Raw genomic sequence first — 13,768 nt, 5'->3', positions numbered from 1 at the left:
AGAGATAAGATGGTTGGGTAGGTAGACAAACAGATAGAATGGATGGATAGGTATTCTGGATTGATGATAGGTATAATGGAGGGGTAGACGTGATGGTTGGGTAGACAGAGAGCTGTGAAAGATATTCAGGATTGATAGACATGAAGGAGAGATGGATGGATGGATAGACGTGATGGTTGGATAGACAGAGAGCTGTGATAGATATTCAGGATTGATAGACATGACGGGGAGATGGATGGATGGGTAGACGTGATGGTTGGATAGACAGAGAGCTGTGATAGATATTCAGGATTGATAGACATGACGGGGAGATGGATGGATGGGTAGACGTGATGGTTGGATAGACAGAGAGCTGTGATAGATATTCAGGATTGATAGACATGACGGGGAGATGGATGGATGGGTAGACATGATGGTTGGGTAGACAGAGAGCTGTGAAAGATATTCAGGATTGATAGACATGACGGGGAGATGGATGGATGAATAGACGTGATGGTTGGGTAGACAGAGAGCTGTGATAGATATTCAGCATTGATAGACATGACGGGGAGATGGATGGATGGATAGATGTGATGGTTGGGTGGACACAGAGCTGTGAAAGATATTCAGGATTGATAGACATGACGGGTAGATGGATGGATGGGTAGACGTGATGGTTGGGTAGACAGAGAGCTGTGAAAGATATTCAGGATTGATAGACATGACGGGGAGATGGATGGATGGGTAGACATGATGGTTGGGTAGACAGAGAGCTGTGAAAGATATTCAGGATTGATAGACATGACGGGGAGATGGATGGATGGATAGATGTGATGGTTGGGTAGACAGAGAGCTGTGGAAGATATTCAGCATTGATAGACATGACGGGGACATGGATGGATGGATAGATGTGATGATTGGGTAGACAAGAGAGCTGTGATAGATATTCAGGATTGATAGATGTGACGGGTAGATGGATGGATGGGTAGACGTGATGGTTGGGTAACAGAGAGCTGTGATAGATATTCAGCATTGATAGACATGACGGGGAGATGGATGGATGGATAGACATGATGGATGGATAGACAGAGAGCTGTGATATTCAGGATTGATAGACATGACGGGTAGATGGATGGATGGGTAGACGTGATGGTTGGGTAGACAGAGAGCTGTGGAAGATATTCAGCATTGATAGACATGATGGGGACATGGATGGATGGGTAGACGTGATGGTTGGGTAGACAGAGAGCTGTGGAAGATATTCAGCATTGATAGACATGATGGGGACATGGATGGATGGGTAGACGTGATGGTTGGGTAGACAGAGAGCTGTGGAAGATATTCAGCATTGATAGACATGATGGGGACATGGATGGATGGGTAGACGTGATGGTTGGGTGGACACAGAGCTGTGAAAGATATTCAGGATTGATAGACATGACGGGGAGATGGATGGATGGGTAGACGTGATGGTTGGGTAGACAGAGAGCTGTGAAAGATATTCAGGATTGATAGACATGACGGGGAGATGGATGGATGGGTAGACGTGATGGTTGGGTAGACAGAGAGCTGTGATAGATATTCAGCATTGATAGACATGACGGGGAGATGGATGGATGAATAGACGTGATGGTTGGGTAGACAGAGAGCTGTGATAGATATTCAGCATTGATAGACATGACGGGGAGATGGATGGATGGATAGATGTGATGGTTGGGTGGACACAGAGCTGTGAAAGATATTCAGGATTGATAGACATGACGGGTAGATGGATGGATGGGTAGACGTGATGGTTGGGTAGACAGAGAGCTGTGAAAGATATTCAGGATTGATAGACATGACGGGGAGATGGATGGATGGGTAGACATGATGGTTGGGTAGACAGAGAGCTGTGAAAGATATTCAGGATTGATAGACATGACGGGGACATGGATGGATGGATAGATGTGATGATTGGGTAGACAAGAGAGCTGTGATAGATATTCAGGATTGATAGATGTGACGGGTAGATGGATGGATGGGTAGACGTGATGGTTGGGTAACAGAGAGCTGTGATAGATATTCAGCATTGATAGACATGACGGGGAGATGGATGGATGGATAGACATGATGGATGGATAGACAGAGAGCTGTGATATTCAGGATTGATAGACATGACGGGTAGATGGATGGATGGGTAGACGTGATGGTTGGGTAGACAGAGAGCTGTGGAAGATATTCAGCATTGATAGACATGATGGGGACATGGATGGATGGGTAGACGTGATGGTTGGGTAGACAGAGAGCTGTGGAAGATATTCAGGATTGATAGACATGACGGGGAGATGGATGGATGGGTAGACATGATGGTTGGGTAGACAGAGAGCTGTGAAAGATATTCAGGATTGATAGACATGACGGGGACATGGATGGATGGATAGATGTGATGATTGGGTAGACAAGAGAGCTGTGATAGATATTCAGGATTGATAGATGTGACGGGTAGATGGATGGATGGGTAGACGTGATGGTTGGGTAACAGAGAGCTGTGATAGATATTCAGCATTGATAGACATGACGGGGAGATGGATGGATGGATAGACATGATGGATGGATAGACAGAGAGCTGTGATATTCAGGATTGATAGACATGACGGGTAGATGGATGGATGGGTAGACGTGATGGTTGGGTAGACAGAGAGCTATGATAGATATTCAGGATTGATAGACATGACGGGGACATGGATGGATATATAGATGTAATGGTTGGGTAGACATATGCATAGAATGGATGGAATAATAGATGTTAGGATTGATAATAGGTGTGATGGATGGGTGGGTAGATATGATGGATGGATAGATATATGGATAGAACAGATGGATACATAGATATTCAGGATTGTATGATTGTATGTATCCATAGGTATGATGGATGGATGGATGGATGGATGGATGGATGGGTGAGTTGATATGATGGTTGGGTAGACAGATATGATATTCAGGACTGATGATTACATGGATGGATGGATGGACAGATAGGATGGATGGATAGATATTTTGGATTGATGATAGATAGCTGTGATGGATGGATGGATCGATAGATATGATGGATGGATGGTACACATGATGGATGGATGGGTTGATAGGTAGATATGATGGGTGGATAGACAGATAGATATGATAGATATTCACGATTGATGAGAGACATGATGGATGGATGGATGGACGGATATACGGACAGAGATAGGATGGATGGATAGACAGATATTCAGGATTGATGGTGGTTGTGACGGATGGGTGGATGGATAGATATGATGGATGGATGGTACAGATGATGGCTGGGTGAGTGGACAGTTAGATATGATGGATGGATAGGTAGACATTCATGAGTGATGATATTCAGATAGATGGCATTCCAAGAGAGCCAACTTTTTACATAAAGGACCAGTTAATGAATATCTTCCTATGGTAGGGCTGTATGCTCTCTTGCACGTATTCGGCTCTTCCCTACGACACACAAGCAGCTACACACACAATGCTATCGTGTGTGGCTGTGTTCTAATAAAACTTTATTTACAAAAAAGGGGGGACGATCAGACTTATCCGAGGTCCGTGGTACGTGGACACTGGGCATTGCCCCCTGTGTGCTGTGGGGAGAATTGTAAATCCATCATGTGGGTGGGAAATTGCCGCCACAAAGACTTCAGCGTCTGACCTTGTTTCAAGCTCCTGGTGGCACTTGGGTGGGACCCTGAGGTGTGTCTAACCCCAGAGACTGTGTTTTCATTACAGATGGACGGGATGCAATGGATCCGGTGTCGTGGGGCCAGGAGGCGTTAGAGTACACGAGGACGTATGCTTTTGAGGTTCTCACCGTCTCGCCCCGGTGCAGCTGTGGTTGGCGGAGCTGAGACTCTGCAGGACGTCTACTTGGATAAGAGACGTCCTGACACCCTTCCCGGGAGAGCCGCTGCGTGACGAGGAGTGTCCCGGGGACCGGGGACCAGCAGCAGGGAGAGAGCAGGCAGAGGTCATAGAGACAGTGAAAGCCACGGGTCAGAGATTCCCGGCCGCCTTCCTCCCTGCTGCAGAGGTGGCAATCACCGTGTGAGCCCACAGGACGATTGGAGGGTCCCAGGGGCTCATGGCTTGGATCTCTGTGTGATGGGGGCCCGTGGTCACAGTGGACGGCCCTGCTGATTCACCCAGCTCACTCTGGCACTGTCTACACGAGGGTCCTGGGGCAGCTGTAACTAAAGACCCCAAACGGGTGGCTAAAAACGACAGACATCCATCCTCCCCCAGCCCTGGAGATGGTCCTCAAATGGTCACGGTGTCCCAAGGCTGAGCTCTGTCCAGTGGTTCCAGGGGACGGTCCTTCCCGCCTCTTCTAGCTTCCGGGGGCTCCAGGCATCTGTCCCGGGGCTGGTGGCCGCCTCCCTCCCGTCTCCACGTGGCTTCTCCTCTGCAGTCGTGTCTCTCCTCTTCTGTGTCTTATAAGGATCCTGTCATTTGGTTTAGGGCCACCCTCATCCAGGAGGAACCTCATCTCAGACCCTTCACTTTTATCTGGATAGTCTAGTTACATCTGCCAAGACCCTTTTGCCAACAGTCATATCCACCAATAACAGGGATTAAGACGTGCTCATAATTTTTGGTAGACAGTATTCCATCCTACATGAACCAGAAGGCTTGAAAACTCAGAAAACATTCGTTCCTTCCCTGATGACCTGGAAAACCGTGGAGATCACAGCTTCCTGTATACATACTCAGAGCTGCTTTCCTGGTTGACTGACCCATGTAGCTACACAGGACCCTGGGTTCATAAGAACGCCTTTTGCCTTAATGCCCTGTGACCACTGTCTTGAAGTTCTTAATGAATTGAAAACAAGGAATACACAGTTTCATTTTGCACCGGAACTGCAAATGCTATAGCCTTCTTTGCTCACATTCCTTCCAACGTCAAGAAAGAAAAGCAAGTCTACAGCCAGTAGGGGCAACCCCACCCCCAGTGTAGCCCTCCCCCATCAAACTATCCATGCGCTCAAGCCCGTCATGGGTGGTGAAGACCGTCCCCAAGGTCCAGCCCTGAATACTCTTTGGAAGGACTGAAGCTGGAACTCCAATCCTTTGGCCACCTGATGTGAAGAGCCGACTCACTGGAAAAGACCCTGATGCTGGGAAAGATTGAGGGCAGGAGGAGGAGGGGACGACAGAGGGTGAAATGGTTGGATGGCATCACCGACTCAATGGACATGAACTTGGGCAAGCTCCAGGAGATGATGAAGGACAGGGAAGCCTGGCGTGCTGCGGTCCATGGGGTCACAAAGAGTCGGACACGACTTGGCGACCGAACGATGACAAGGTCTGCTAAGGCTAGTGGGCTTTGGCTGCACACTAGGGGAGCCTCTGGAAACAATTAACGCTCAGTCTCGCCTGCAAAAGAATTCGCAAACTCATCCCTCTGGGCATCAGCATTTATTAGACCTCCTCAAGCCATCGTCTTGCTCAGACAAGTTTGAGACCCACTGAGATGCAGCTTTCAGCCCTGGATGCTGGCACCTCCCAGAACTGCTCAGATATTCTGCTAAGTCCTATAGCCATGACCGTCCTGTTTGAGAACTAGGATTACGCCCTGTGTTGAAGCCAAGATGGAGACGTGCCTCATCTAATATTTCCAAACAGCCAGAATGATGTTCCAAGGAGGAGAATCTCGACTTACAGGAAGACCCCAGCCTTTGAGGTTTGTGTGTCATCAGAGAGTCACTGCATGGCTTGAGGCCATCGTCCCCAAGTGCCAGCTACTCTTCCCATCGTCACAAAGGTGGCTCCTAAATACAGGGTCAGGATGGGGAAGTTGGCCAAGCCGCCACCCTGTGTCAGTGAGACAATAAGCTTGCTGAGTTCCTGTTCTTGCTGAGTCTCTTGAGAATCCCTGCGACATTCCATAATCCTTGAGCAAAGAGACAGGCTCCAAGGCCGAGTGGAACCTTGTAGGACCCTGGCCTCAGATGGCCGCTTCTCATCTCATGGCTGCTGTTATGTCGTTCATCTGCTGGGCGTGCGTGGCCAGCCGCTCAGTCGTGCCTGACTCTCTGCGACCCCGTGGACTGGAGCCCAGCAGGCTCCTCTGTCTGTGGGAATCTCCAGGCAAGGATACTGGAGTGTGGGTTGCCATTCCCTTCTCCAGGGGATCTTCCTGACCCTAGGGAACCCACTTCTCCTACATTGGCAGGCAGTCTTTACCCCTGGGCCACCCGGCAAGCCCTTGTTCAGCAGGGGAGAGAGAGAACTCGGTTCTGGGGAAGCCACCGTGTCCCCTCCACACCTGACTGTGGAACGTTCCTCAGAGCTCGGAGACGCTGTCCAGCAGCTGGAGAGGTCCTGTGTGCCGTCGGGTGAGTACGGCCGGATCCGAGGCCTCGTGAGCCCTGCGGTTCTCGGTGAGAGCCTGCCGCTGACGTCCGGGGAGCCTGGGAGGGGGCGGTGTGGACACGCACCGGGATGGAGGACCTTTCGTCCCTGGGAAAACTGTGACTCAGCAGGTGGACCCACAGCGCGTGTGTTCGTCAGTAAGGCTGCTCGTTTGTCCCTTGCGTGTAGCACCAGTGAGTTCTGTTCACCAATGGGGATGACTGCCTCAGCCATCCATCCTTCAGCCATCCACCCATGCTTTTATCCATCCATCCAGCATCCTTCCATGCTTTCATCAACCCATCCATCCACCCATCCATCCACTCATCCATCCATCCACGTATCCAGTCACCCATCCATCTACTCATCCACCCGTCCATCCATGTGTCCATTCATCCATCCAGGCTTCCACCCATTCATCCACCCACCCACCCATCCATCCATCCATCCTTCCATCCACATATCCAGTCACCCATCCATCTACTCATCCAGCCATCCATGTGTCCATCCATCCATCCAACCTTTCACCCACCCATCCATCCATCCATCCATCCTTCCTTCCAGCAACCGTGTGTTGAGCAGGGCTACCCAGCCAGGCTCTGAGCGAACACTGGATGGAGCTCACTGTTGAGTGCCATAGAGCTCTTGTCCTAAGGGAGCTTGCCATCTAGGGTGGGATGAGTGATGGCCCCACGGATATAAAGTCCTAATGCCTAGAAACTGGGGATGTACCGGATGTGATAAGAGGCACTTTTCATGGGAAAGAGGGAGCTCTGCAAAGGCAGGTCTGTGTCAAATGCAACCCAGTTGAAACTTCCTCTGTCTTGATACCAGCTGAATTTTGACGGTGTCTATTTCATAAATACCTCTCCCCTTGGCTTTTACGAAATACAACCATAGCAGGCTCCCTCCAAGGCTGGAGGGGTTGGGAGGCTGACTGGGGAAGCTTCTCAGAAGACCCACAGGTCAGGGAGGTAGCGCCATGCCTGTTTCCCAAGTGGACGGGTCCCCGGGACGTGTCAGGTCTCGCAGTGGGTGCCATCATTAAGCTTTTTGGTGTCTGTGTTGCTGACTCTAACATGTGCCCTGTCTGCACCCGGGTTTGCTGAGCGGACAGCAAGACCTATGCATTCTGTCTGAGGGATCAGTGCAGTTCAGTTCAGTCGCTCAGTCGTGTCCGACTCTCCGCGACCCCATGAATCACAGCACGCCAGGCCTCCCTGTCCATCACCAACTCCCGGAGTTCAGTCAAACTCACGTCCATCGAGTCGGTGATGCCATCCAGCCATCTCATTCTCTGTCGTCCCCGTCTCCTCCCACCCCCAATCCCTCCCAGCATCAGTCTTTTCCAGTGAGTCAACTCGTCGCATGAGGTGGCCAAAGTATTGGAGTTTCAGCTTTAGCATCAGTCCTTCCAATGAACACACTGGATTGATCTCCTTTAGAATGGACCGGTTGGATCTCCTTGCAGTCCAAGGGACTCTCAAGAGTCCAGCACCACAGTTCAAAAGCATCAATTCTTCAGCGATCAGCTTTCTTCACAGTCCAACTCTCACATCCATACATGACCCCGGGAAAAACCATAGCCTTGACTATACGGATCTTGGTTGGCAAAGTAATGTCTCTGCTTTTTAATACACTATCAAGGTTGGTCATAACTTTCCTTCCAAGGAGTAAGCGCCTTTTAATTTCATGGCTGCAGTCAGCATCTGCAGTGATTTTGGAGCCCAAAAAACTAAAGTCTGACACCGTTTCCACTGTTTCCCCATCTATTTCCCATGAAGTGATGGGACCAGATGCCATGATCTTCGTTTTCTGTCTGAGGGATGCTTAGGGCTAAATCCACACCACGCATGGTTTTCCATCCAAGTTCTGAAGTCAGTAAATTTGTCATCTAAGACATGTGTTGAAGCTGTGTGTGTGCTGTTGTCTGGGAACCACTCTTTTAGGGGTTTGTTGAACAAAGGCTGCCAAAGCACAAACAGTATCCCAGACAGAACCATGTCCTGGACCTCTGCGTGTGTGGTAGGGGAATGTGCGTGCGTAGTAAGAAGCTTGAGAACTCTCCAATCTCTGCGGCTCTTTTGGTGAAATGAGTCATGACACACAACTATAACTTGCCTTAGCGACCTTTGTTTTTAGGGCTTCCCTGATAGCGCAGTTGGTAAAGAATCCACCTGCAATGCAGGAAACCCCGGTATGATACCTGGGTTGGGAAGATCCGCTGGAGAATGCACAGGCTACCCACTCAAGTATTCTTGGGCTTCCCCGGTGGCTCAGCTGGTAAAGAATGTGCCTGCCATGCGGGGGTTCGATCCCTGGGTTGGGAAGATCCCCTGGAGAAGGGAAAGGCTACCCACTCCAGTATTCTGGCCTGGAGAATTCCATGGAGTGTGTAGTCCATGAGGTCACAAAGAGTGGGACACGACTGAGAGACTTTCACTTTCAACGAAGCATTTTCTGAGCTTCACTAACTTGTAGCAATCTTTGCATTTATTGCTAACTTACCGCTTCTGGTGATGTCAACTGCATCTGTTTCTTCCCTTTTTTCTTTATAATTCTTAGTCTTCATCCTAGGATGTCGTGTTGAACTTCCTGTGCTTGATGCCTGCCCTTGATTTTTGACTTTTCTTATTTCTGATCACAATGTCCTCATTTCTGACGCTTGGGTTGCATCTCGCAGATACATTCTTATTCTCATGGTTCCTCTTCCCCTCATGGGTGACTGAAATCGGCATTTAAAAATCCCCAAGTGCATAGAGTTACAAATAATCATTTTAACGTTGTGAGTTCAAGAATGCATTTACCCAGAATATGCTTAAATTGTCCTTCAAGGATCCTTCGGGCCTTCTGGTCCACCATGCGGCCAGATGTGTAGATGCGTTGAGAATTTTTCATTCAAGAATATCCTGAGGGGAAGAAAACATAAAATGGTAACTTGTGGGCTTCCCTAGTGGCTCAGTGGTAACGAATCTGTCGCCAGTGTGGGAGACCTGGGTTCGATCCCTGGGTGGGGAAGATCCCCTGGAGAAGGTCATGGCGACCCACTCCAGTATTCTTGCCTGGAGAATCCCATGGACAGAGGAGCCTGGTGGGCTACAGTCCACGGGGTCGCAAGAGTCGAGCACGACGGAGCGACTGAGCACGCAAGGTGTCCTTGGCAAAGGCAAGCAGGCTTTAATGCTCCCTTGTAGCGGGAACCCTGCTTCCTTTCAAAACTGCATCTCTGAAGGGGAGGAAGGAGCGAAAATACGAAGAGTTCCGACAACCTTCAAAACAGAAAGAAACAGACCCTGTTGCTTAGTCACTTCAGCCGTGTCTGACTCTGCAACCTCGTGGACTGTAGCCCACCAGGCTCCTCTGTTCGTGGGATTCTCCAGGCAAAAATACTGGGGTGGGTTGCCATTTCCTTCTCCAGGGGATCTTGCAGACTCAGGGATCGAACCCGCATCTCGCGCATTGCAGAAAGATTTTTTTTTTTTTTTTACCAAAGTTAGTTTTGTGTCAGTCACTCAGTTGTGTCTGAGTCTTTGCTAGCCCATGGTCTGCAGTCCGCCAGGCTCCTCTGTCCATGGGATTCTCCAGGCAAGAAGACTTGAGTGGGTTGCCATGCCCTTCTCCAGGGGAATCTTCCCAGCCACGGATCGAACCTTCATCTCCTGGTCTTCCTAGATGGCACTAGTAGAAGGAAGGATGAAGAAAGAAAATAAAAATAGGTGCTAGGTGATAGATAAAGAGCTAGGGGATGGATACGCAGACAGACAGACACACAGACAGACTGCGTCTCTCATGCTAAGTAAAGATTTCTCAGCCTCAGCCCTACTGATGTCTGGGGCCAGACTCTCTGCTGTGGGGCGTCCTGGGCGCCGTGGGGATGGGGCAGTGTCCCTGGTCTCCCCCTACCACACTCCGGGAGCCCCACCACCGTGGTAACACCCCAGACGCTGGGTATCTGTGTCCCAATGTCCCCAGACATTGCCAGGGTCCCCTGGAGATCAGGATCCTTTGCAGAGCCCGATGCCCCACTGCAAAGACTAAACCGTTTGAAGCCGCGTGCAGCTAGCTTTTAGAATGGCAGAGCTGGGATGCACATTAAAATTCCAAGTGAGTTACCCGTGTGTTCCAGACCAAATTTAAAAAAAAAATAATAAAATATAACAGAGCCGCTGAGATCCACTGCAGCCCGTGAGCTCTGCTGTTTACTTCTCAGGCGGAAGCGTCCCCGGTTACCCTTTCTCAGAGCACTCAAGGGTCTGGGAGTGGGGAGAAGCTGGTGGACATGGATCTCAGCGTATCCCTCCCACCCCCGACCAACCTTTCTGCCGCCCGCCTTGTCCAGGGGCCCCTCCCCGAGACGCAGCCTCAGCAGCTGGACGGAGCTGGTACCCGGCGAAACCAGGTGGATGGCCACTGGGGACGTTAAGAGGATCCAGGCAACGGGTCCTGCCAGTGCCAAACAGCAGTGGCACGCTTGCCTTCTGTGGGATCGCGGTGTCATGGTACCACTTGCAGCTCCGCTCTGGACCTGTGTGGGCAGGAGGGGAGGAAGAAAAGGGAAAGAAGCAGAAGCAGAAAGGGAAGCACACAGAGACAAGCAGTGCATTTCAGTTCAGTGCAGTCGCTCAGGCGTGTCCGACTCTGTGCGACCCCATGGACCGCAGCACGCCAGGCCTCCCTGTCCATCAACAACGGCTGGAGCCCACCCAAACCCATGTCCGTCGAGTCGATGATGCCATCCAGCCATCTCATCCTCTGTCGGCCCCTTCTCCTCCTGCCCTCAATCTTTCCCAGCAGCAGGGTCTTTTCCAGTGAGTCGGTTCTTCACATCATGTGGTGAAAGGATTGGAGTTTCAGCTTCAACATCAGTCCTTCCAATGAACACCCAGGACTGCTTTCCTTTGTTATAGCCACGCGTTCCAGAAGACAAACTCACTCAGAAGGACAGTGCAGATAGTGGAGTGCAGTTTATTACACCAGCGGGCCCAAGGCAGACTCTCCTCTTAGCCGAGGACCCCGACCAGCATTTGTGAAAATCTTTCATACCCCATGCGTCCATGTCCGAACCCACCACCCCAAACACCTTGAGACTTACATAAACAAAGGAAGGGTAAATACAATCACAATTACCCCATCATTCATGTGCTGAGTGTTCAAACAGTTAATAATCAGTAAGCCCGCGGTTACACTCCGATAGATACAGAAAGAATTTATGACCTGTCCGGAGGCAAGGTGATTAGAGTATGTTTTCTCTTAGGCGACGAGTGACCTGGATGTGATCTTCAAGATTCCCCGTCCAGAGTGGGTCTTATCCTTCTATTGTAGTTTCCTTAGGCCCTAAGCACAGAGTTCAGAGTGTATTTGAGAGGTGGCCGAACATGATCAGCATGAACAGGCCTAATAATGGAGTCCAGGCCCTATGAATTCCTTCTTCACCTTTAGGATGGACTAGTTGGATCTCCCTGCAGGCCAAGGGACCATCAAGAGTCTTCTCCAACACCACAGTTCAAAAACATCAATTCTTGGGCACTCAGCATTCTTTACAGTCCAACTTTCACATCCATACATCACCCCCTGGAAAAACCACACCCTTGACTAGACGGACGTTTGTTGAGAGAAGCAGACAGAGCTAAAGATGGATTCACAATGAGAGAGACGCAGAGGGAGGCGGGTTTCTCTGCAAGGCACCAAACGGAGGTCCAGGCAAGCAGCTCATGGTCAGAACACCTGAACTCCCTCAAGAGTTCATTTCAGGTTCATTTCAAGGTCCCTGAAGACCTTCTGGGAACTGCTTTTTTAAAAAAAAAAAAGACAGTGAGGCAGAGGGTCCCAGGGTGTGTGATCACCTGCTGGACCATCTTCTGATTGGCTGGTGGTGACGTCGTCGGGAGCCAGCATCACCCACCCTCTGCTTCCAGCCATCTGGGGACCCCGTGCTGGTGGGCAGGGCACACGGTTAACTTCTTCCACCTCCTGGAGGCTTCCCATGTCCACAATACAGCTCAAAGGACACGGCTCAGAATATTACCTCCAGCCCTTGAGGAGGGACTGGAGGTCCTCGGCTTTGCTTAATGGCTAAACTATTTGCATTTGATCTCCGTTGACTCTCCCTCACCTCCAGCCCTTGAGGAGGGACTGGAGGTCCTTGGCTTTGCTTAATGGCTAAACTATTTGCATTTGGTCTCCGTTGACTTCCCTCCAGCCCTTGAGGAGGAAGTGGACATCCTTGGCTTTGTTTAGCGGCTGAGCTGATCGCCCCTGGTCTTCTTGGACTGTTTCCCTTTGTCTCTGCTTTTACTGTCTTCTCTGATTCAGTTTCTTCTTTGGCACTCGGGGAAGTCCTAGGAGGCAAAAGCTTTCTTCTAAACAGGCAGGGGAAGAACGTGAGGTAGGGGGTGTTCTGCCCAGGGAAGGACCCACAGAGTCGGCTCATTCACAACGTTATTAATAAGAATTGTAAACATTCTAGAAATGAAGCGAAAGCTACCCCAGGTCACTGTCACTGTCACGCGTGCTCAGTGGCTCAGTGGTCTATGAGTCTTTTGCAAACCCACGGGCTGCAACCCTCCAGGCTCCTCCATCCATGGGGAGTCTCCAGGCAAGAATACTGGAGCGGGTTGCCACTCCCTTCTCCAGGGGATCTTCCCCACCCAGGGAATCAAACCCACGTCTGCTGTGTCTCCTGTGTTGGCAGGGGAGTTCTTTACCACTAACACCACAGGCTTTTTATTTGTATTTTTTTTCTCTCCCCAGCATCTGATGAACCTCACATGTTTTCAGCTTTCTCAAGCCAAGTCTAATCGCCACGGTGTAAAAAAAGATGGCAGAAAAAAGAGACGAGAACTCAAGCCAGTGAAAGAGAAACTGCCTCAGTTGTGTCTGACTCTTTACGACCCCATGGACTATACCGTCCATGGGATTCTCCAGGTCAGAATACTGGAGTGGGGAGCCTTTCCCTTCTCCAGCGCATCTTCCCAACCCAGGTCTTCTGCATTGCGTGTGGATTCTTTACCAGCTGAGCCACCAGGGAAGCCCAAGAATACTGGAGTGGGTAGCCTATCCCTTTTCCAGCAGATCTTCCCAACCCAGGAATCGAACTGGAGTCCCCTGCATTGCAGGCTGATTCTTTAACAACTGAGCTATCAGGGAAGCCCAACAAGTCAGCAAAATGTGTGTTGAAGTAGGTTGATGCTGTCAACCAAAAAATACAGTCACCACCTGAAATCACAGTGATTTTATTGGGTGGGCATGTTGAGGACTCGGAGCCCGGGAGCCAGCATCTCAGGAGCTCTGAGTAAACTGCTCCAAGGAGGCAGGAGGGGGAGTCAGGCTGTATACAAGTTTGCAACAAAGGGAGCAGGCGGTCTGCACAGCAAAGATCAGATATCAGTGAAGGAAG

Source organism: Moschus berezovskii, chromosome X, assembly GCF_049115385.1.
Source record: "Moschus berezovskii isolate FMDL1 chromosome X, NW_MosBer_1.0, whole genome shotgun sequence".
NCBI classification, from domain to species: domain Eukaryota; kingdom Metazoa; phylum Chordata; class Mammalia; order Artiodactyla; family Moschidae; genus Moschus; species Moschus berezovskii.
This window is presented reverse-complemented; position numbering follows the sequence as displayed.